This window comes from Tiliqua scincoides, chromosome 1, assembly GCF_035046505.1.
Source record: "Tiliqua scincoides isolate rTilSci1 chromosome 1, rTilSci1.hap2, whole genome shotgun sequence".
NCBI lineage: Eukaryota > Metazoa > Chordata > Lepidosauria > Squamata > Scincidae > Tiliqua > Tiliqua scincoides.
Window position 1 is genome coordinate 190,183,355 of NC_089821.1, and position 23,064 is coordinate 190,206,418.

Here is a 23,064-nt window from a genome sequence, read left to right on the forward strand (position 1 = left end):
AATGGCTAGCGCTGTTTTGTCTAATAGAGCAGTCCCAACAGCTCCTGGTCTTGGAAGAGAGTACCATAGACTGGTTGCTCATTGCCAGCAGCTATTGCACAACTTCATCCATGAGTCGTAATAGTAGCATTGCTGAATGTTGTATGTCTTCTGGATCACTCCATCTTCCAGCCCCATAGGAAGTACACATAAGGTTGCTTGGGTTAAAACAGGGCTTTTCAAACTGGGGCATCGCGACGTGATCCCCAGTGATCCCCAGGATCGCGCCGCTCAGGGGGGCTGCAGGAGGCTTGGGTGCACTTATCCAAGCCTTCTGCAGCCTCCCAGGGGTGCAGGGAGACCTGCGTGACCTTCTTCCCGCTCCCCGCAGCGGTGCTTCACTTCCACTTTAGCGCAGGATCATGCTGCTGCCTTCCCCCCACCCCCACCGCTTCCCCGCATCCCTGTAAGCACTTGGTGGCTCAAATGTGCTAAAGGAGCCAGGGATGAGCATCATGCTCCTCAGTGTTCTGTAGTGCAGCTGAGTTGTCGAATGAGCCTGTAGGAAGCTTGAAAATACATTTTGAAAATGTATCTTCATGGCCACCTTGTTGGTTCTGTTAAGCGCAACTGAAATGAGTGCAGAAAATCAAATCTGCTAGCAAACTTGCAAATGTGGGTTATACAGTATGGAAGCTTGTATGAATGCATCTGTAGGTTTTGTGCCAAGCAATTTGAATTTTCCTATGAAGTTCAACATTCCCAAACATGGACTCCTTTTCCAGGCTTAAAGGAAGACAGACTCATAGTCAGAGCCATAACTCAGTGGTAGAACTTCTGTTTTATATGAAGAAGATCCCCAGATGATTCTTTCAGATCTCCAATTAACTGAACCACCTACACTCTCCAAGAACAGCAGCTCCAAAATGGCTACCACTGCATCCAGTAGTGAACTTTTGTCCCTTTCCCCAAGGAAAGCCCCAGGCCCTGTAATGGGGCTACTTGCATCTGCGCCAGTTATTTTGCTGGCATAGATGAGAGAAGCCCTGTGTCAGATTTGCAGACTGATACAGGGGATAGGAGGCCTTCGCCATTCTCGCTCTCCTCCCTGGCTGATCCCTTCCCCCTCCTGAAGTCGTCCCCCCCCCCCGGAATACCTTCCCCTGCCCTGAAAATCTGCATTGCAGCCTGGCAGTGCTACTTACTACCAGTAGCTCATTGTTGTCCTCTTTCCAGTGCTGAGGCTCAGCGCCAGCACTCTCTCCTCTTTAAGTGTCATAAATGTGTTTTTTTTTTTGGCATGTTTGCCACACCCAGTGCCAGTGGTATGAGTGTACCATCAGCACTAGACCCTTAGGATTGGGCTTTTAGTGCAGTGGTTCTCAAACTCTCTGGTAGAGTTTGAGAGCCTGTAAGTCCTTGCTTAAGGGGCGGGGTTGGGGGGAGGGCAGAGACGCAATGTCCAGCATTGCACAGCTGTAGAGGGGCGCAGGGGCACACTTCCACTCACCCCTGCTGGAAGTGGTCGCAATCGCATTCTGCAGCAGTCTGTGCTGCATGAACAGCCTTGCTGATGTTGGTGCTGGGCTCCCCCAATCCCCGAGAGGCTGCTGCAGGCGGGGTGTGTGTGTGGAAGCGCACCCCTGTGCCCTGATTAGAGGCGTGATCCAGGTTATTGCATCTCTGCCTTCCCCCTGCCCCCACCCCTTAAGGGGGCAGAGCCCAAGGCTCTCAGGCTGGGGCGTCAGGAAAACTACTGTTTTAGTGTCTTGTTTAGGATGACCATAAACGTACATATACATTTGCAGTTATACTCGTCTCTGATTCAATATATATATTTTTTTAACTTGGCAGATTCTGAGTTTTGATGGATAATCATTTTCAACAGGGAACTTAAAAAACCATGAGCAGGATTCATTTTTTCTTTGTTTTTCTTCTATATCCTTTTGGAAATAGGACTATGATTTTAAGTGCCACGCAAATGTCAAATCTGATTCCTCTAAAGTTTCACAAAAGTCTAGCTTCATTGTAAGTACTTTGAGTGCCATTAAAATCCACAAATGTTGTTGTGTGACATTGCCTTTAATCCCAGTAATTTCTATCACTGAAATGTATGTATGCCACAGGAAGATATTTATGCACTTGTAAATATTTACTTTTAAATTATGACCATTTTATATCCACTTATTAATAGGAAACTGAGAAATTGTTCACATGAGAAGCTAATGCACAAGTACTGTATAACTCACATCTTTCAGAAGTAGTCATCATGAACATTTGTCATTTAAAAAAAACAAAAACAACCACAAGAGTTATTTTGCCATTCTCAAGGTGAGGGATCCAGAATTGTAATCTGTTTCCAAAGGGTTGCAAAGAAAAGCACGGAAAACTATATAAAAAACTAACTAACTAAAAGGGGCCAAACCACATGTTAAGAGGGCTTTAGCACTTTGCCCTGCTGTGGTTATGATCCTGACTGCCTCACCCCCTTGCTATTTACAGGATAGAAAAAGTTTCAGTTGACAATGGACACTTTTTAAGTAAGGGAATGTTTGTTTCCTTAACTCGAAGCTGCATTGCCCTTATGTCAGTGCTGGAAGGTGGGTTAGGATTGTGCCCTTAAACAGATAAAATGCAGGTGTTTTATAGTACCGGTATACCCTGATATCCATGGGGGTTCCATTTAGGAAATCCCTGCGGATACCTGAATCTGCAAATACTGGGGATGCCCAAACCCTCCGGAGGCTCTTCTGAGCCCCACAGAAGCCAAGTGCGTCTGCCCGCAGCCTCTGCAGGGCTCAGTATGGCTGATTAGGTAAAAAAAAGTCACTTCCGTTTCCCCCCCGTAAAACTAGAAGTGGTGTTTTTATGCCTTTAAAAGGCATTAAGAGGGCCAGGGAAGCTTTCAGAAATGGCCATTCTGAGCCCCACAGAGGCTGTGGGCGGATGCACGTAGCCTCTGCGGGGCTCAGGTGAGCAAAGCACAGGTCCCCTGACCTCTGTATGGTTCAGGGGGGTAATCCCCCACATCTGCAGTTAAGTGAAACCGGATCTGCAAACACAGCCCCCCTCCCCCCCCATATTATACAGGGAAACAAAAGGAAGTTGCATTCAGCGGGGACAATACAGTCAGGAGGTCATGCAAATCGGAATTCTTCTTCCTTCGAGGGTGTGACTGGGGGGAACAGCACAGTCAGAGGGTTTTGAGGCTTGACCAGAGTTCTTCAGAAATTTAGCCTATGGCTCAGAAAGGCAGTGTCCTGTTGTCCATTTCATGTATATGAATTCTGGGTGAAATAGTTCACCATGCTGGGTTGACATCCATATGTGTTGGCATGTGAAATGTTGCTTGAAAAGCATGACCAGGAATGAAAAGGAAAGAAAAAAGGGAGATTTACTCCAAACAGGCCAGCACAGCAGGTGTAGCCTTGTCGATTTTGTTGCCTAGGAAAGACACAATTTTTTTGTTTGTTAGCTTGCTGTAGCAAAGGTAAGTATGCTAGCCTAGTTCGGTTGATGCAGAATACATACACATAATTTAAAAACAGCAAATACAGAACATACAACCTCCCTTCATCTCTTGTCTAACATCATATAGAAGTACATACCTGGAAATGGGAAAAAATTGATCTGTACACATGATCAGTTGAATTAAAAACAGGGATACACACTGATTATTATCGACCTTTTGCTAGCATGTCATTAAGTGTGGACTAAGATACTTTGTCCCATCAAAGTATCTGAAGACATTCACGCATCTGGTCAGATGGGTTGTAATCCACAAAAGGTTATGTTGAAATGAATCGGTTAATCTTCAAGGTTCTTCACAACTCATTTCAAATGAGTCATTTGCTGTTCTTGCTGCTGCAGACTAATGTGACTTCCCATCTGGAAGCTGTCTCACCAAGCAGCTGCACCACCTGATCTGAGAGATGCACCCCAGATCCTAGGGATGTGCGGCGCAGGTCAGCAGGTGAGGCAGAACCATCTTGTCATCCGTGGAAAAATACTGCAGCTGCCCCGCCTGCTTACACCGGAGGAGACTCACCTTATACCTGCTTTCTCAGGTGTAAGGAGAGCCTCCTCAGGTGTAAGCAGTCAAGGCAGCTGCAGTGCTTTTCCATGGACTATGATGGGGCGGTTCTGCCTCACCTGCCACCCCACACCACACATTCCTGCCAGATCCTCCTCAGTTGATACAGGGGAATGAAGATGCTTCACATGATTCGAGAATTATGCCTTAGCACCTCTTGTGATGTTGGAAGGAAACCCGGGGCACATATCTGCAATCATCCACTGCTTCACTGCAACTTCTACACATTTTGCCACCACAACTGACTTCTTGAGCTGCTTGCAGTCCCTCTCCGCATGGTATGCAAACAAATCAGTTTTCTTCCGAAGAAAACGACCCAAAGAAGTGCAAATCCATCTTAGGTCATGACAATTTGTCAGTCGGGGCACTTCTTTAATGCACAGTTAATTCATCCATGGAGACCATTCCAGAAATTCAGATCTGGGAATGTTAATGTGCTCTCATTTCCATCTTACTCTGAATATTCACCAGCATCTGTTCCAGGATTAATTAAAAGATGGAGATTTTGCAACACATGGCAGACAGTTAATAAACTGTTAGTTTATGTACTTAGGGTCTTTTTAATGGAAAATCTGTGTTGCAAGTATTTCAAAAGGCTTGGACTTTCATAAACTAGATGAGTCCATTCATAGAACCATGGAATTACTGATGTGGAAGAGCCCTGAAGTGCATCTAGTCCAAACACTTGCCCTTCAACAGGATTACCAAGGCATCAACTTCTGTTGGAAAATTAACTCACATGACTTGAGTCAGAGTGTACAAAACAAATGAAAGTTAGTCGCATTGGGGGAAAGAAACCCCTATTCCTCTATTCCAGGGGCCTTCAAACCCCAGCCTGAAGGCCAGATCCGGAATCCCCAGATATTCCATCCAGGCACGGGACGGTGGCAGCAAAGCCTTACCATTCCATGCCACAACTGCCACTTTTTTCAGCTGATCTTTGTTGCAGCTTGTGCCGAGTAGCTGCTTCTGCCTGTAAATCTGAGCACAGAACCCGCTGGGGTGACAGGTGGCGGAGGCAGCTGCCTGGTGCGAGTTGCAACAAAGATCAGCTATGAAAACAGGAGGCTGTGGTGTGGAACGGTAAGGTGCCACCACCACCATGCCACCACTGGACAGGTTATCTGGAGATGCAGTGAGATGCAGTATGGAGACTGCTGCCTTCCTAACATCATCATCAGTTTAACCCTATGCATGCTTTCTTGCTCCTTGAGGCCACAAGTCCACTCACACAACAATTGGTCTCTAGCTGTGACAGTCTGATTCTCCCCAAGATCGGATGTCCACCCAGGCTCCTCAGCATCATCAGGCCGTTCCACGAGGACATGAAGGGCACTGTTGTCTTTGATGGCTCCACATCAGACCCCTTTGACATCCGAAGCGGAGTGAAGCAGGGCTGTGTTCTTGCGCTGACCTTGTTTGGGATTTTCTTCACTGTCCTGCTGAAGCATGCCTTTGGAACTGCAATAGAAGGCATCTATCTCCAGACCAGATCAGACAGAAAGCTCTTCAATTTCTCCAGACTAAGAGCAAAGTCCAAAGTCCAGCTGAAATGTCTGCGTGACTTCCTCTTTGCTGACGATGCAGCTGTCACCGCCCACTCTTCCAAAGATCTTCAGTAGCTCATGATTTGTTTTAGCAAGGCCTGCCAAGAATTTGGACTGACAATCAGCCTGAAGAAAACACAAGTCATGGTTCAGGATGTGAGTCATGGACTCTTCACTCACAATAGGAGAGGAAACTGAACGCTTTCCACATGTGCTGCCTCCAACGCATCCTCGGCATCACCTGGCAGGACAAAGTTCCAAACAACAAAGACTGGAACGAGCTGGAATCCCCAGCTTGTATGCACTGCTGAAACAGAGACACCTGCGCTGGCTTGGTCACGTCGTGAGAATGGACGATGGCCGGATCCCAAAGGATATCCTCTATGGAGGATGAATGGAGGATGAACTCATGCAGGGAAAGCACCCTACAGGTAGACCACAGCTGCAATAAAGGACATCTGCAAGAGGGATCTGAAGGCCTTAGGAATGGACCTCAACAGATGGGAAACCTTGGCCTCTGAGTGTTCCACTTGGAGGCAGGCTGCACAGCATGGCCTCTCCCAGTTTGAAGAGACACTTGGCCACCAGACTGAAGCAAAGAGGCAAAGAAGGAAGGCCCATAGCCAGGGAGACAGACCAGGGACAGACTGCACTTGCTCCCAGTGTGGAAGGGATTGTCACTCCCGAATCGGCCTTATCAACCACACTAGATGCTGTTCCAGAACCACCATTCAGAGCCCGATACCATAGTCTTTCAAGACTGAAGGTTGCCAACAACAAGCTGTGACAGTCTGGCATCATAATGATGGTCAAAACCCATGCCAACGCTGGCATTAAGATACAAGCTGCTAAGGTACCACTTGGATCCACTGTGGGGTGTTGAAGAGGGAAGAAGTAGTCTGCCTTCCCCAGAAGCTGTTTGAAGACAGTATTGGAAATAATAATGCTCAGTCAACATGGAATGGAAACATGTCGCTCAGTCAACACTGTGCAAGCACACAACTGCTGATTGGCTAGCAGCCCTCAATATATCATAGAAGAATACATTATTCCCTTGGAACCTGTTATTTTTTTATCTTAAGGATAACAGATCTGGACTTTTACTAGCACTTGAAAAAATGTGTATTTCTATGAACTGGGGAGAAAAAAGCCACAGCAGGTGCACCTTTGGAGCTCCAGGTGCTTCAGAACAGGTGAGAATGGTCTGGAATGGCCTGCAGGACTTCACTGAACCACCCTTGGTCTCCTGTAATCTGTTCCTATGGTGTATGCATTGCAGTCCTGATAGGACAACCATCTGTTGCCCAAGAGAAGTGAGACTAATGTGGCCAGAAACAATCAAAGTCATATTGTACTCACTTAACAGACCAGGAACCCACTACAAAGCATCAAGCCCAGCAGAAGCTGTGGCTCTGGCCCAGATTCTGATATAAGCAGAATTCTGCCAATCTCTACTTGTGAGTCACAAGTGTGCTGAATCAATGCATCCCTCCAAAGCAAAAAAGATAAAAGAAAAACACATTGTGCATCTAACTGTGCATCTGTTTTACACATCCATTGGACCTTGTTAAATTCTTAGACAGCACTAACACTGATTTAGTTTGAGTTGCAGAGGGAATGGCTCCTGAAAATATTTTGTTTTACCATTTTCACAAGTACTGTTATATACTAAGCTGCTGTTTCTTCAACAGATTTTCTAAACTCATGCCTGAACCAGTAATCCTTCATGCGCACAAGGGCTTCTCTGCACACATAGAATGCCATCACCAGCAAGGCTTCAGTGAGAGCGTTGCTCCATGCCTGCAGAGAGACACATGAATACACAGAGAAACCTCTAGCCAAAGCTAGCATGTTATGCACTGAACTCTGGATCAGGGAAACTGAGTTTACATAGAAATGATACCTGCCAAAGGAGTTCTGTAAACTCAGTAGACAACTTTTCCAAAATGTATATCCAGATAATAAGGTACCAAGTGGCTGGTCTGTGGAAAATATGTATTATTAGATAGGCAGTTAAAAAAAGATTTGCAGAGGATCAGGATAGGACATAGTACTGAATATTTTATTTGCTGTGGTCTTCAGCAAAATGGAAGAACCAATGGAAATGGTATTCAGGAATAAAAATAATAGCTCTGTCAGCAAGATAAATGGATGGAAGGAATGAAGTTTAACATAAACGGAGATCAAGAAAAAGCAAAGGGTCACTGAAAGGGGAAATTTTATAGGACATGTAATTCAAATCCCGTTATCGTAACACTAGGAAAACAGCGAGGTGTCTTTATTAAACACTGAGATGAGTACATCAGAGCATCTTCCACCACCCTGTTTATTTATTTCATTTCTCGGCCTATGAGGAAATTTGAGTGGGAAAATACAGACCTGGAATTGTCTGAAAGGAAAATCAAAAGGCATGCTGTCAAATGCATCTTGCTTCATGTTTATGTGGGCATGTACACATGTTTATAGCAGTCCAAAGCATTCAGAATTTAGGAAAGGCATAAAACGAGTTGCTGCTCGGTAAATATTTATATCCAGAGGTTCAGAAGCTCTTCCCCCCCCCCCCGAATAGCCTCTGGATATTGAGCAATGTTATTCTTGGAGAACTTGACAATCGCTTGTCAATTATACTCTGCTCTTTCCAGATTGCTTCCTTCCTTGCTAGTTTTGATATTTTGAATTAATTGGAAGCAGCTATTGATACCTGGATTGAGGACCTGATCCTGAACATTGTGTAACGGCTCACCACTGGCATGTCGCAAATGTGCCAAAAGGTATGCCTGCAACACTTGCTGCCCGACCAGTGCCCATGAGCCCATGCTTAGCCAGTGCAGGGAGGATGGGCGACTGCTGCCCAGTGCTCCAGGCAAGCGCCGGACAGCAGAGAGGTGAGTAGGGGCATGGAGGAAGGCATTCCAGGGTGGGAGAATGGGAGATGGCAGTGAGAAGGCATGGTGGGGGAGGGAGCAGGGTGGGAGGGGGACAGCTCCAATGGATTCCAAGCCCCACTTTGGGCCTCTTGGTCCAACATAGGACTACTCTACTCTGCACAGACTAAATAACCGGCACAGAGTTGAGTAGGCCCACTGCAGGACCACTTACCTTACTTGGGGGAAGGGCACAAATGTCCCCTTCCCCTGAGGAGACACTGGGAGCCACCAGTGGCTGCCCAACATACTCAGGATGCTGCTGCAGCCATTTTGGCACTGCTGCAGCCCTAAGCACCAGGTAGCTCACGCCTGGACTGCAAAGGAATTTCTAAACACTGTGTTGGATGGGCTGCCCTCAGTCATCTAGTTCAACCCAGTGGTGTCGCTAAGGGATTGTGGGGCCGGGGTGTGGGCTGCACTGGGTTATGCGCATGGGGTGGGGGATGACACCACTACTCACCAAAATTTTTTAAATCTTGCTGTCTTTGAATAATGCCATGATGTTATATATAAATTAATTCATAATGTCATGCAGACTGCAATGAAACAAACCGTGTTGAAATATCTCAATTATATCAAAAGTTATAGCCAAAAAACAGTGGGGCAGGGTGATGGTATGCCATCACACCCACTGCCCAGTGCATTGCCCCACCAACTGCATGAGAGGAAGTCCATTATAGGGGTGATCCACTGACCTCCCATACCAGGAGATATAGACCCTAGTGACGCCAGTGGTTCAACCTTCCCGGGGGCAGGAGAATTCATAAGCAATTTGCTCACCTACTGAACTGCAGTTGTACTAGGGAATTAGGTGGGTGGGGGACAGAAAAAGAAAACCATCCAAATGAACTATAAGACAAGACAGTTAAGGGATAGGAAAAACCATTCCAATCTATATATAGGAGTCAACAACAACACCACAGAACTATCATATAATGAGGCTTTTGTCAGGTCAGCAGGGGAGGGTAGCCCTTGCCTTCCCGATAGCAGAGTGGCACAGGAGCATAGGGAGACAGCACAAGAAGCAGGTGATCCCAAACAGAGCCAAAGAAGCAGACACAGGCTTGTTTGTTGCAGAAGCAGGTATTGGTAAAAGGAGCAGGCAGAAGAGTAGTCAGTCATACGGTCCAGAAGTCAGGGATACAGAGAGGCACAGTCACAATAAGCACAGTCCAAGTCACAGAACAAACTAGCAGCACAACACACAAAAACTCCACCATAGCAACCCACACCTGGAGTTTGTGCTTGCTCCCATATATACTGGGGCCAGCCAATCAGAGTAGGGCGACCTCATAGTCACAAGACAGTCTTGTGACCCACTCTGATTGGCTGTCCAGTGGTGCATTGCACCACTCCACCATAGCCTACATGACTCAGCACTCATCTCTCCCCAAGTCACATGACTCCCACTTGCAATAGGTGCAGCTGATTGCATCAGCATACATATACAGTACAGTGCTGCTGTTCCTTTAATTTACATTTCACACCAGGCCTGGACATCAAGGCCCCTCCTGCCATATCCTGGCTTACAACAATTCAGGGCCTGGGATGCCAGAGGCCTGACAGCTTTAATAAGCCAAGTGCCTGGTACTTAGTGCAGCATGTAATCTAAAGGCCCATCTACAGTATATTTTGCAGTTCATTTGAAAACTCATCTCATCTTCTCTATAATCTGTGTTAACAATGTAACAGTGAGCTGTTTGTTCAGCTGGAAATTCTGGATATCTGCTGCATCAGTTGTGATATGTGAATTATATTCAGATAATAATAGTACAACATCAGTGGTATTCTCATGTCAAAATCCAGCTGCTCTCATTATGATTTGCTGGTCTGTGATCAGGGTTGTGTGTACTTTGCATTAAAAGAATTTAAAATTTTGCATCAAGTTAAGGCAAAATCTGTGCCAAGAAAGCTGAATTCTGAATAATAATTATACAAACTAAAACAAAATGGGCATATTTACATATTTATTCTGCATTTTACTGTTCTGGTTTTGCTAGCTGTGAGGAGGGACAAGCTATCAAGCTCTGCCTACACCCTGTAAAATATATTTGCAGCCACAAGGGGCTAGAATCTTGTAATTTTTTTTTTAAAAACAGCAGCAGTTCTGCCTGATCTCGTCTGATCTCGCAAGCTAAGCAGGGTCAGGCCTGGTTAGTACTTGGATGGGAGACCACCTGAGAATACCAGGTGCTGTAGGCTTATACCATAGTCTTTCGAGACTGAAGGTTGCCAACCAACCAGCTGTTCTGACTATTCTTCAGGCATATACCACATACTATGCCTCTGGACTCCACCAGAACCACCACATACACTGCAGCCCATTTCAGCAGTTTCTTACCCTGGGGATAAGCCTCTGCGGTGTGGGGGTATCTACTCAGACCTGCATGGAATTGGGCCTGGGAAGGGGGTTAGCATTCAGCAGCCACCAGTGGTACTGAACCCGCCCTTTTTCTGAACCCAATTGGCCCATCACCTCCCCTTTCTGATCTCCTCATCTCCATCTACCTTCCATCAGCCCTGTTCCACTCTCCCCACCCCATCGCACCTCCTCCAAAGTCCTACCTGCCTCAACAGGTCTTTGTAGATCAATTGATGCATGTGAAAAATCTCCAGCCTTCCTGCCTGCACTCCAGCAGCACTTGCCTCCATGCATTGCCAGAGTAATCATTATGACTGCCATATGGCAGTCAGCACTGGCAGAATACTCATTCCACCAGCAGGGAAACCCTGGGCTCTTACTTTTCACTTTGTCAGCTTTGGGGAAAGATTTCAAAGTATACCCAAGTCTGTGTTGCTTCCCAATACTAAGATTACACTGACATACAAAATGATATACAGAAAACCTGAGTTCAGGATGGCAGTGTTGACACTTTTATGCAGGTCGAGCCTGTACCTTGCTGTAGCTTCCACACAAGCACAATAATCTAAACAATTTGCGGGGCAAAGAGCACTAATCCTTTGCAGGGGCAGAGAGAAGGCAGTGGTGCACTCCCCAGGATTGTGCCACTGCCCCACAGACACCTCTGCAGGGCTCCCCAAGCCTTAGAAAAGTTAAAAAGAGCTATCAGAAACCACTTCCGGATTGACAATCAAAATCCGGAAGTGGTTTCCAATCACTATTTTTAACTTTTCTAAGGCTTGGGGAGCCTTGCAGAATCATCTGTGGGGCTCCCTGCACCCACTGGAGACTGGCACAAGTGGAGGTAAGTTGAAAAACCCCCTCTGTTCCTAGCAGTGACACAATCCTGGGGATCGCGTTGCTGCTTTCTCCCCCTCCCCATCCCTGAAGGGGCCAGGAACAAACGCTTCCCAGGCTGGTGGGTCGTGGCCCACCAGTTTGGGAACCACTGATCTAATCTAATAATAATCTAGTCCAGCAGTTTGCAACATTTTTCATCACACTGAGAAAGCAATAAAATTGTTAAGACGCACCATCTTTTTTTGACAATTGACAAGGCATATCATGCTGCTGTTCATATACCCCAATGACCCTATTAATAAAACACCCTCTCCCAAACTCTCTGTAAGTAGGGGACTGACAAGCACAATTCTACGTAACTCCCTGTGTTGCAATGCAGACATGCAAATGGGCAAGCTCTGTATCCTGCGGGGGAGTTTCAGGTCCCGAGATTCTCCTCTGGGTAAGGGAAATGTGTTCCTTTGCCCTGAGGTAAGCTGTCATTGCCTGCCTAAATAGCTTGTGCAAGTCTGAGTGGACCCAGGAAGGTAGATTGAGCCAGGAAGTAGACTAGGAAATCTGCCACACTGCTGCCGCTGATACGCCCCCCTTCCTGGTCTCAATCTGTCCTCTTCCCACATCAATCTCTGACCTTTTCCTCCTCTCCCTGCCCCATTCCTCCGCCTCCCATCCCCACCCTGACTTACTGACACTGGGGATATGGATGGCCTGCTGGCATGCAGATCTGGCCACTTGCTGCTTGTGGTGGCAGTCAGGCCATGTGGAATGGTGTACTGCATGTTGAGACAAAGGTAAAGAGCTGTACATTGTTGGAATTCTAGTTCTGGTGGCATAAGTCCCTATTAGGATTGGGCCTTTAGTATATACCACATAACTACTGATAATAGCTGAGTTTTATATTCATACTTCCCATAGGTTAGTCAAAAAAGGCTAGGACATAACTGAGTCAAAGATAAGCAACTTTAGGTTTTTATTTCAAGGGTAGAAGTACATAAGTCAGTGTTTCTCCCATTGTCATCAGTAGGACTGAACGCCTCCTTAACTTTGGCAGGATCTTGCCCTTAGGTCCGTGAATACTCCTGACATTTGAATGGTATGATGATCATGAGGTCAACTGGTTGCCTTACAAGCATATTTTTATTGTGCCCGCAAACTTTCATTGTGTCTGCGCAAAAGGAAAGCAAAATACTGGCAAACGATCCAATCCCAATTGAACTGGACCTTTCACCCTTTAACCTTTCAAGGTGGAGCATATCTGAAGAGAGAGGCTGAACTAATTTTAGATAAAGCACCCTTTAGTATGGAGAGCATGAAATAAGCCAGACGGTTTCCATTCAGCCCTGTGCTATTAATCAGATGGTAATGGGTTTCCATTTCCTTGTTTAACCAAAAAATTATACAGTGTGATCAAATAACTGTTAAATATGGCAAATGGGATGGCTATCTATCCTAATTTCTTTGCCTCTGTTTTTGCATTAAAAACCCACCCCCAGAATTAGCAAGATTATGATTCATAACATAAGAGTGGATGATTTCAGTCCCCAGTTTGCCCTGCTCCCCCAAGAACCCAGGCTGATGCCACCTCTTGGCAGTTTTCTGAGTTCATGATTTCATATTGCAGCTGCCTCTGCGGGGAAAATGGTGGATATAGTTAAGATATGATGCCAAACCATAGTTCAAAATCATGGCTGGATTTTGCAAACCAGAGCTGTATGTGCTGAATTGCAAACCATGATTTGTCAGTTCAGAGATCATGCCAAACTATAATTATGCTTTCCCTGCTGTGGTGGTTTGGCATGAAGCCTGAACCATGCTAATGTGACAAGGGGACTTCTGCATTCTACTCACTTGCTCAATTTTCTCCTTATCATTCTCTCTCCCAGCATCAACACTACCCATTCACTTAATTCATCATTTTAATTTTTTCTTTGTCTAAAGATTTTTACCTAGTGCAGAGCTTTCAATGTTACCATTGAGAAAAGAGGAAGAAAAGTCAGTCTGAGTGTTCAGATTTATCAGATTAGCAGCACTATTTATGCAGAATCGGGAGGTTTCAGTGCAGAATTCCACTTTCCCCAACCCTAGACTTCCAGTTGTGAATGACAAGCCATGGACTATTTAGTTGCTGTCCTGTTTTTATTGGGGCTACTGTCAGTGACTGGACTGTCCCAATAAAGATCTATGCTTCAATGATTTAAAAAAAATATAACTCCCAGATAGTAAACACACCTGGTAAGATGAACAGGATTCTCTTAATATTTTTAGCCTGATAACATTTTGCAGTCCCAAACAGAGTTTTGATCTGTCTTGTTATGTAGCCCAGTTTTATTCCCAGCGGTTAAAAGGTGAACCTGTATATCATTCACCCTGGAAGAAACTGGGCTCAGCACTGTAGCCTGTAACTTTAGAGTAGCAGCTGTGATGTCAGGCTATAGTTTGCCAAATTCTCCTGGTGAACATCAAGTTACTGGAGACCATCAAGAAGGAAGGGAAGGAACCAATGCCAGCCAACAGTGTAGTAGGTGAAACTACTGATGAGTTGAGTTGGTGAAATATCATCATCATCATCATCGTCATCATCAGTATTTTTACCCTGCCTTTCTCCTTGAAAGGACCCAAGGTGGCTATTAAATTATTATGTTAAATTATCCCTTTTTAAATTCCTAATAACTAGATAAGTAAACAATAAAACTTTTTTTCCCTCCTGAAGTTTTGTTTTGAGCCATGAAGACCCACACCTGGGATAAATTCTAGAAATATCAGAAAGCCCAGCACTCTTCCCAGATGGATATTTTTGGATGATACTTCTCTGACCAGCTCTCTCATGCCATTATTAGGAAATGAGAGAACCATGAACACACTAGCCTCCCCCCCCCCCCCGGTATGCTGGAAAAAAATTTCTAATCACATTGGGGTGGGGTGTCATCCAGACTGCCCACATGCAAGTTAAATACTAACATGATGAAGTGGCAATGGGAGGGGTAGGAAGGATTTAATACATTGCCCCCACTATGGTATTGGGCTCACCTCCCCAATACACATGACAGAAAAGAAAGCTTCAACAAAATCAAGAGGAAGTTCTTTATTATTGTAAATAACTTAGGGGGGCACACAATCCCACTTGGAACCACTGTGGGGGGCAAAGCAATGAAGCCTCCCTATCCCTCTATGGTTTCACTGTTTTGGTCCCTTTCAATGTGTTATTTAATTTTTAAAAAACACTAAGAAAAAAAACCGAAGGTAAAACACATATTTCACATAATGTGTAGTTTGGCCCTAAGATTCTCAGATGAAAACATCAGATTTTATTATATTTTATTTTTTGGCTGAGGTATTGGTATGAAAGCATTTCAACCCCCCTTGCTGGAAGCCATATTGTAAAAACAATGCCAAGGTGTATATTCCTTTAGTTCATTCTAACTTGGGGGGGATTTGATATATTAAAATAATTTTTATCCCATCCTTAAAGTGGCAAATTATTTCAAGCCAGTTAACAAGAAAACATGTGAAACCAGAGTTTAATAGCGAGTTTAAAACTACAGTTAAAACTACTCATGAGAGCGCCCAAACATATTCTCCCTGGCAGTGCCAGTACCAAGGCACCAAAATGGCTACCGCTGGGGCCAGAGAGGCCACCGGAGGTCTCCTGAGGGGAAAAGGACTTTCGTCCCCTTACCTCAAGTAAAGCCCCTGCCCCTGCAATGGGGTTACTTGAGTCTGCGCTATTTTGTTGGCGCAGACTTGCAAAACTCCCTGGGCTTTGCAGTCCGAGGCAGGACATAGGATCTGACAGAGGAGGTCTCCACCCGTCCAAACCCCATCCCAGGCTGCTCCCTCCCCCCTTCCACTCTTCCCCTGCCCTACTCCTGCCCCAGAATTTATCCCTGCCTCAAAAAGTGCTGCCCTACAGTGCTACTTACCAACAGCAGCTCTTCACCAGTGTCCTCCTAGTGTTGAGGCCCAGCAGCAGTGCTCTCTCCTCGCTGGGTACCACAAACATGTTTTATGGCATGTTTGTGACACCCAGCACCAGCGGTACACTCATACCACCGGTGCTTAAGCCCATAGGATTGGGCTCTGTAAGTGTGGTGCCTAAAGTCCCAAAAAGCAGGTGCCAGACTAGTGCACCAGCAGGGAGTTGACATTGTTGGGCCGCCGTGTGGGACCCACTGCTCCTCACTGCTGAGACCACCTGTATCCCAAGCCCTCATGTGATGTTGGCAAAGCAATTCTCTCTTAGGGTCTATGGGTAGAGGAGGCCCATGGAGGACAATTGCTTGAAAGCTCCTTAAAACCTAGAGTCAGCCTAGTTTACCAAGGGGTGGTTCTACTACCAGGCTGCTACAATCCAAACAGCCCTATATTAAGTTGCCTTCTGCTCGATCTTTGAGGGTGAGAGCACAGGGAGCAGGGCCTCGGATGAGGACCTTACTGAACAGATAGGTTCTTAAAGCAGCAGGTTAATTTTCAGCACTTGGAATTTACATTCCAACTCTTTTATAAGTGGATCTGCTCCACATCTTTCTTTTAGTGTGGACTTCAAACATTACTCTCGCCTGATTGGATATACATGAACTGTTTATGTTGTGTTACCTTGGAGAGGTGGATGTTTGCAACCTTATACTAGCTGATTGAAGGAGTGCTGGAGGAGATATGATGTGTCTGGCACCACGCAGAAGTATTGAATATCACTAGTTTATAATAACACTCAATCTGGTATCTGACAAGGAAGGTTTGAGCCTTCTAAAGTTTGTGCCACATTAATCTGTTAATATTTAAGGTCCCCAAGAACTCTTTTTGAATGACAATAAAAGCTGTTCCAGTGTGTTACTGAATTCCGTGGGACTTATTCCCAAGTAAGCATGTACAGGATTGCAGCCTTATTATATCACATACAGTATTATTTTATTATATAACAAATGCCTCTTAAGGGCAGAGATGGTTACAAAGCACACACCACTAACATAAATTAAGCAGTAGCTAGTCATCACCATAGCACACGCACACAAAGGTAACCAGGAAGAAAAATGATGTGCAAATTTGAACTCTGCAGAAATGAAAAGCTGGTAGTTTGCTCTAATCCATCTGACTTGTTCTGCAGCCAAATCCAGAAGGCTTTAACACCTTTTCCTGAAGTTTAGCAGGCTATTAGGCAAACAAATTGCCTGGGATCATCTCCATTTAGTGACAGAAAAACATATATAACAAGATCAAAGATAATCAGCATACATCTGGTTATTATTTGTAAGGACTTAACTGTAAGTTTTTAATGATTAATTTATCTGGCTTCTAATGCTTTAATAGATCATGAGAAACATCAAGGGAGGAATCTGGTAGTGCATTTTTAAAGTCTCTTTCTATGTCTCTGAATGATAATAGGCATGGAAGCCATCATTAGTCTTTTTTAGATGATGGCTCCTTTAGGAATCTCTTCTGTGTTACCTTTGAGAAGGAAGGTCAGACAACCCCCCACCCCCTGGGAATCCCCTGCAGGATACAACTAACACAACCTTAAACTGTATGGAAATGGCTAAATTATCTTTAGGGAGACCTTCGTCTTTCCCATCAATCAGACCCTTCTGAACCAGTAAAACAGATAAGCATCCTGCTGGCAAGAGTGTTACTATCCATATGTTTGTCATGACTGTCAGTACAAATTCATCAATAAAACAAAAGCCATCTTACTTGCCTAAAGAAAACACAGTGTCTATCAATAGACACAAGAGCATGTGTGCTGTTTATTTTAACAAGGGCAACGTCGACTCAGTAGAAAATCCAAGGGGTGGGGCGGGACCAATCCAGGCACTACATAGATCCTACATATAGAAAGAGGAAAAGTTTTTTAAGAAAAGACCACAGGATGCAAAAAGGTGCTTTTGTGTGGCACCAGCAAAGGAAATGCAAGTGTGCATCCTCACTACATTATTTATGTCCTATGGCAGTAGTTTTGCCACAAAACAATTTGTTTATGTTTAGTCAAATGAGGATATAAAATGCATTACTGAGAAAGAATGACCAAGAAATGATTTTCCTTTTTGAAATTTCTAAATTTCAGCCTTTTCTTTCTTTTTACTTTGGGCCCCAGCAATTCTCTCAAGTAACGAGCCCATGCAATTAGCCACAATCAAGATAACTTGGAATAGACTTTCACACCTATGGTAGCTTGGATGTCTTCAGCGCCCTGCCACAGCATGAGGAGGACATGACTACCTGTAAGTGCAGATATGTGGTTAAAATGGTCATCTCAATTTGTCCTTTCACAGAACACTAATGACCAAGCCATATTATGATAAATGTGGTATTAAGACATGAACTTCAAAAGTGAAACTGCTCTGCTCTAGCCAAAAACAACCTGCTCTAGATCAGAACAACAGCGCACTGGAAGGGCAGGCTGTCATTTTCCCGCCAGTCCTCACCCCCTATTTTTATTTGTCCCAAAGTAGCTATTTGCTGAAAATAGGTGGTTTGGGAGCAAATAGCAGCCTTGTGAGTGAATTTTTGATGTGAAAATGTCACAGAGACTTAACCTGCCTCCCCACCACTCCACATATACAAAAATGCACTATAGACTCAGTCTGGCTTTGGCCCCCCTCATGAAGTTGCAGACCTCCCATTATGTTCTATGGGGCAAATGCCCCAGCGTGAGCCTGTAAGTCCCCACTGAAGCCTCTCTGAAGCTCTCAACAGGGTCAGAAACTGCACTTCTGGTTTCCAGGAAGCACAGTTTATAGCATTGAGCAACCTCAGAGAGGTTTCCCTGGTGCAAACTTGGATAGCACAAGGCTCATGAGCCTCAAGTAAGTGGGGGGGTGGATTTGCGTGCAGGGGGTGGCAACAGCCTGTGGGGAGGCGCCATCGCGGATCTTTGCCCTGGGGTGTGGGGCTGGGGAGGTCCGCCACTACCCTCATGACTGTTTTTGTCAGGACGAAGTTTCTGATTCTATTCTTGCCTCTCATATTTGATTGTATTGTGTAGTTTGGCCATCAATTCTGCAGAAGTATCCTTACCATTATGACTGATAATTGTAATTGTCTCAGGGCCCTAATCCTAATCACACACTATGCCTGCAGAATGTGTGTTCCACTGGCATAACACACTTTCTGCCACAGATGCAAGAGTGCTAGAGAGCATGGCCTGGCCACTGCCAGAAGTGGTGTGTGGCCAGGTCTGTGTAGTGATGGACCGCAGATGCCCACTGTCTCAGGTAAGACTCTGTAGTATCTAGGAGGGAGGCAGAGAGTGGTGGAATGGGGTTGGTGTGGGCAGAACAGGGAGGAGATGGGCAGAGGGAGGGTGGATCAGGTCCATGCAGGAGCTACATTTGGCAGCATTGGCTCCTACCAAATTCCTATCCCCTTCATGGGCCTGATCCACATTCATGGGTCAACACAGACTTGCACCGATGCTGGTGCAGGTCTGAGTAGACCCAAAGGGCTGGCATGGGCCTTTCACCAGGCAAGGGAACAAATGTTCCCTTACCCCAAGGAGGATTCAACATGTCCTGTGGGCTACAGCAGAAACCATGTTGGTGTGGCTGCATCACTGTGTGGGCAGTTACAGTGGATAGGGCTGAAAGTGGATAAATTTGAGGAAAATAAAATTTGAAGTAGGTTTTAGTTTAATGCTTCAGTAGTAGCCTGGTGGGAAGCAAAGGGATTCTGAAGATTTTGCTGTTGGTTTCCCTCTGGAGCAGGAGGTCTCCAAACCCCGGCCCAGGGGCCAGATGCCTGGGGGCCCTCAGCAAGCCTCTATCCGGCCCACAGCCAGCCTCTTGTCCCCTGAAAGCCTTTGGCCCACTCGACTGAACATGACCAGAGCTGTGCTCTGATTGCATCTGGAGGGTGTTCTGAGGGCCAGAGAGGCTGAGTGAATGAGCCCACTCAGGGCGCAATCCTATCCAATTTTCCAGTGCCGGTGCAGCCGTGCTAGTGGGGCATGCATTGCATCCTATGGTAGTCACAGAGGCCTCCTCAAGGTATGGGAACATTTGTCGCCTTACCTTGTGGCTGCATTGCAGTACCACTGGTGCTGAAAAGTTGGATAGGATTGGGCCCTCATTCATTTATTCATTCATCTAAGTTCCATCTCTAATTTATTTATTTAAATTTTATATTAAAAATTTTTCCGGCCCTCAGCACTGCACCAGATATTTCATGCGGCCCTCCGGCCAAAAAGTTTGGAGACCTGCTCTGGAGCATCAGGAATGTGTACAACCCAAAATGGGAGAAAACTGCTGAAGAGGGAGACATAACATAAGCATTTTTCCCTTTCTTACACGCTTGAAAAGTATTGTCATTGCAGTTACTATAGTATGACAGGGCAATTTTTCATGTGGTTCCTGCTGGTAATGGAGCTGGCTGTGGTGCAGTGTAAGGCAAAGACAAGGGACTTGAGGCACCTCATAAAATAAGGGCCCAATCCTAAACAGTGCATGCTGGCTTACTTGCGACAGCACGCACTGTTGCAAACATGCCGTAAAACACATTTGCGAGGCCCTAGTGTTGGCCTCCTGCAGCATTCAGTAAATGGGATACATGTTTCACTGTTGGACAAAATATTTCGTGAAATCAGAATTCCATTGACAAATTTCAGACAGAATTTTGACCAACAGTGGAACCTGTATCATGACCAACAGTGGAACATGACCAACAGTGGAACATGTATGTGCATGTGTGATCTGTAGCCCACCTCATATGGCTGAGGGAAGCTTTGTTTTAACACTAGTTCTTCCAGGTTTCACCCTGCCATAGTCTTCCCTGCTGCTCCTTCTTCAGCAGCAGACTTGTACAAACTCTTCCTTTCCTTTAACTGACAGCAAAGAATAATGGCCCAATTCCATCAAGAGCCATGTGATGGAGCAGCTGATGGAAATGTCCAATGGCACTGAGCACACCAGACTTGACAAGCCACTCTGCCAATCCAGATAAGGTGGCAGTGAGAGCCAGTGGCGTAGAAAGTGAAGAGTGCAGGAAACCTTACCACAGCTGCAAGCAGTCCCTCCCCTTCGGAGCCATTTCAGGTGGTGGAAGCAAAACAGAGGCAAATGCCTCCATTTTGCTCCCACCACCTAGAATGGTTCTGAAGGGGGGAGGGGCCTCTTGCATAGTGCATTCAGGCGCCTGCAAAACTTAGTGTTTTGCATTCCCTTTAGCTATGCCACTGGAGAGGCGAGACTATGGGCAAGCCATGGGCGGCTTGAGAAAGATTTATGGCAGGGATGGAGAGGGCAGGAGTAGGGAGTAGGCCAGGGAAGGTGGACCTCAGTGTCAAAAGCGCACACTACATGCTAATCCCTCCCCCTATTTTCCAACCACCCTGACCCTTTCGTCTCCTCAGATCAACATATGCTACCTAGCTGGCTTGGGTAGGAGGAGGCACTTTCCTTGGTAGTCAGTAAGCCCTACCAAATGCTTCTGGACACGGCTTGTACCATGGTACACGGTGGGTGCTCCATTGGCATGGTTGCATGCTATAGTGTGGTGGAGAGTATGATTGGGCTGTTTCACAACTACATTCACACTTGTTGCTTTGTTTCTACCAATTCAACCACAACATATTCACATATCAAAATATTGGTCTGTCCTCTGGTAATTCACGTGTTCTGTAGTTAAGAACAATAATTCACTATCATTTTTTCCCCCATCCTTTCCATGGGGCTCCCAGTTAATTTCCTTCAGTATGGAATTAGCATTAATAAGGAGCATACATTATGATTACATCCCACCAAAAAGATTGCTTAATTTTTGTCTCCTGAAAAAGAATATCTCTTTTTTATTGCTGCATCACTCAGTAGAGTGCTGTCTGTAATCACTACCATTTCATTCCAAACCATTCAATGTAATAAATGGCAGGCATGCAATGAAAAGCTGCAGTTTTCTAACTACAAGTGGGACAGTGTCGCGTATAGACTTAAATGTGCACCTGTTTCTGCTTTTCATTTGGTAATCACTGCATATAAAGTTATACACCATGAAGAACTTTATTCATGTTCCTATAGCATGGAAATTGAAAGAAAAACACTTAAAAATTAATTACCTTTCTAACAAAGTGATTTTGGTTAATCACTTATGAGAATTTATTCACGCATTGTAAAGCTTCTGTGAAATACAGTCATGAAATATGAGTTAGGAAAAAGGGGTCTGTGCTTTACAGTGTTGTTAAGATGTGGGAAGCAAATTATCTTCTCACCACTTCAATCAACACAATCTTATGAGATTGAAATAGAGACTTGGCCCACTCCAAGTAGCTGATTGCACTAGGGTAGCAGAGAAAGAGAATCACAGCCATGCTATCCTTTGTCTAAGTTCCCTTGTTAAGTTTCCACGCAAAACCCTAAATCCAGCTGCAACTTTTAAATCATGAATGTCTTTGTAGTGAACTTCATTGACCCAGGAAGATGCAGAGAGGCAGTCAGTGCAAGAAGTTGGATTTATTGAAACAGGCCTAGAACGAACTGGGAATGTAAAGAACAGACTGCCAGAATCTTTGACTGCTGTCTGACCATATGCAGCCTATGGAGACAAAATAAGCAAAAACTGGTTCAGTTTCTGGCACATTAACAGTGCAGTCCTAGGCATCTTTAATAGGAAGTAATGTCCATGTAGTTCTATGGGGCTTACTCTTAAGAACATAAGAACAGCCCCACTGGATCAGGCCATAGGCCCATCTAGTCCAGCTTCCTGTATCTCACTGCGGCCCACCAAATGCCCCAGAGAGCACACCAGATAACAAGAGACCTCATCCTGGTGCCCTCCCTTGCATCTGGCATTCTGACATAACCCATTTCTAAAATCAGGAGGTTGCACATATACATCATGGCTTGTAACCTGTAATGAATTTTTCCTCCAGAAACTTGTCCAATCCCCTTTTAAAGGCATCCAGGCCAGACGCCATCACCACATCCTGTGGTAAGGAGTTCCACAGACCAACCACATGCTGAGTAAAGAAATATTTTCTTTTGTCTGTCCTAACTCTCCCAACACTCAATTTTAGTGGATGTCCCCTGGTTCTGGTGTTATGTAAGAGCGTAAAGAGCATCTCTCTATCTACTTTATCCTTTCCATGCATAATTTTGTATGTCTCAATCATGTACCCCCTCAGGCGTCTCTTTTCTAGGCTGAAGAGGCCCAAACTTTGTAGCCTTTCCTCATAGGGAAGGTGCCCCAGCCCAGTAATCATCTTAGTCACTCTCTTTTGCACCTTTTCTATTTCCTTTTTGAGATGTGGTGACCAGAACTGGATGCAATACTCCAGGTGCGGCCTTACCATCGATTTGTACAACGGCATTACAATATTAGCTGTTTTGTTCTCAATAC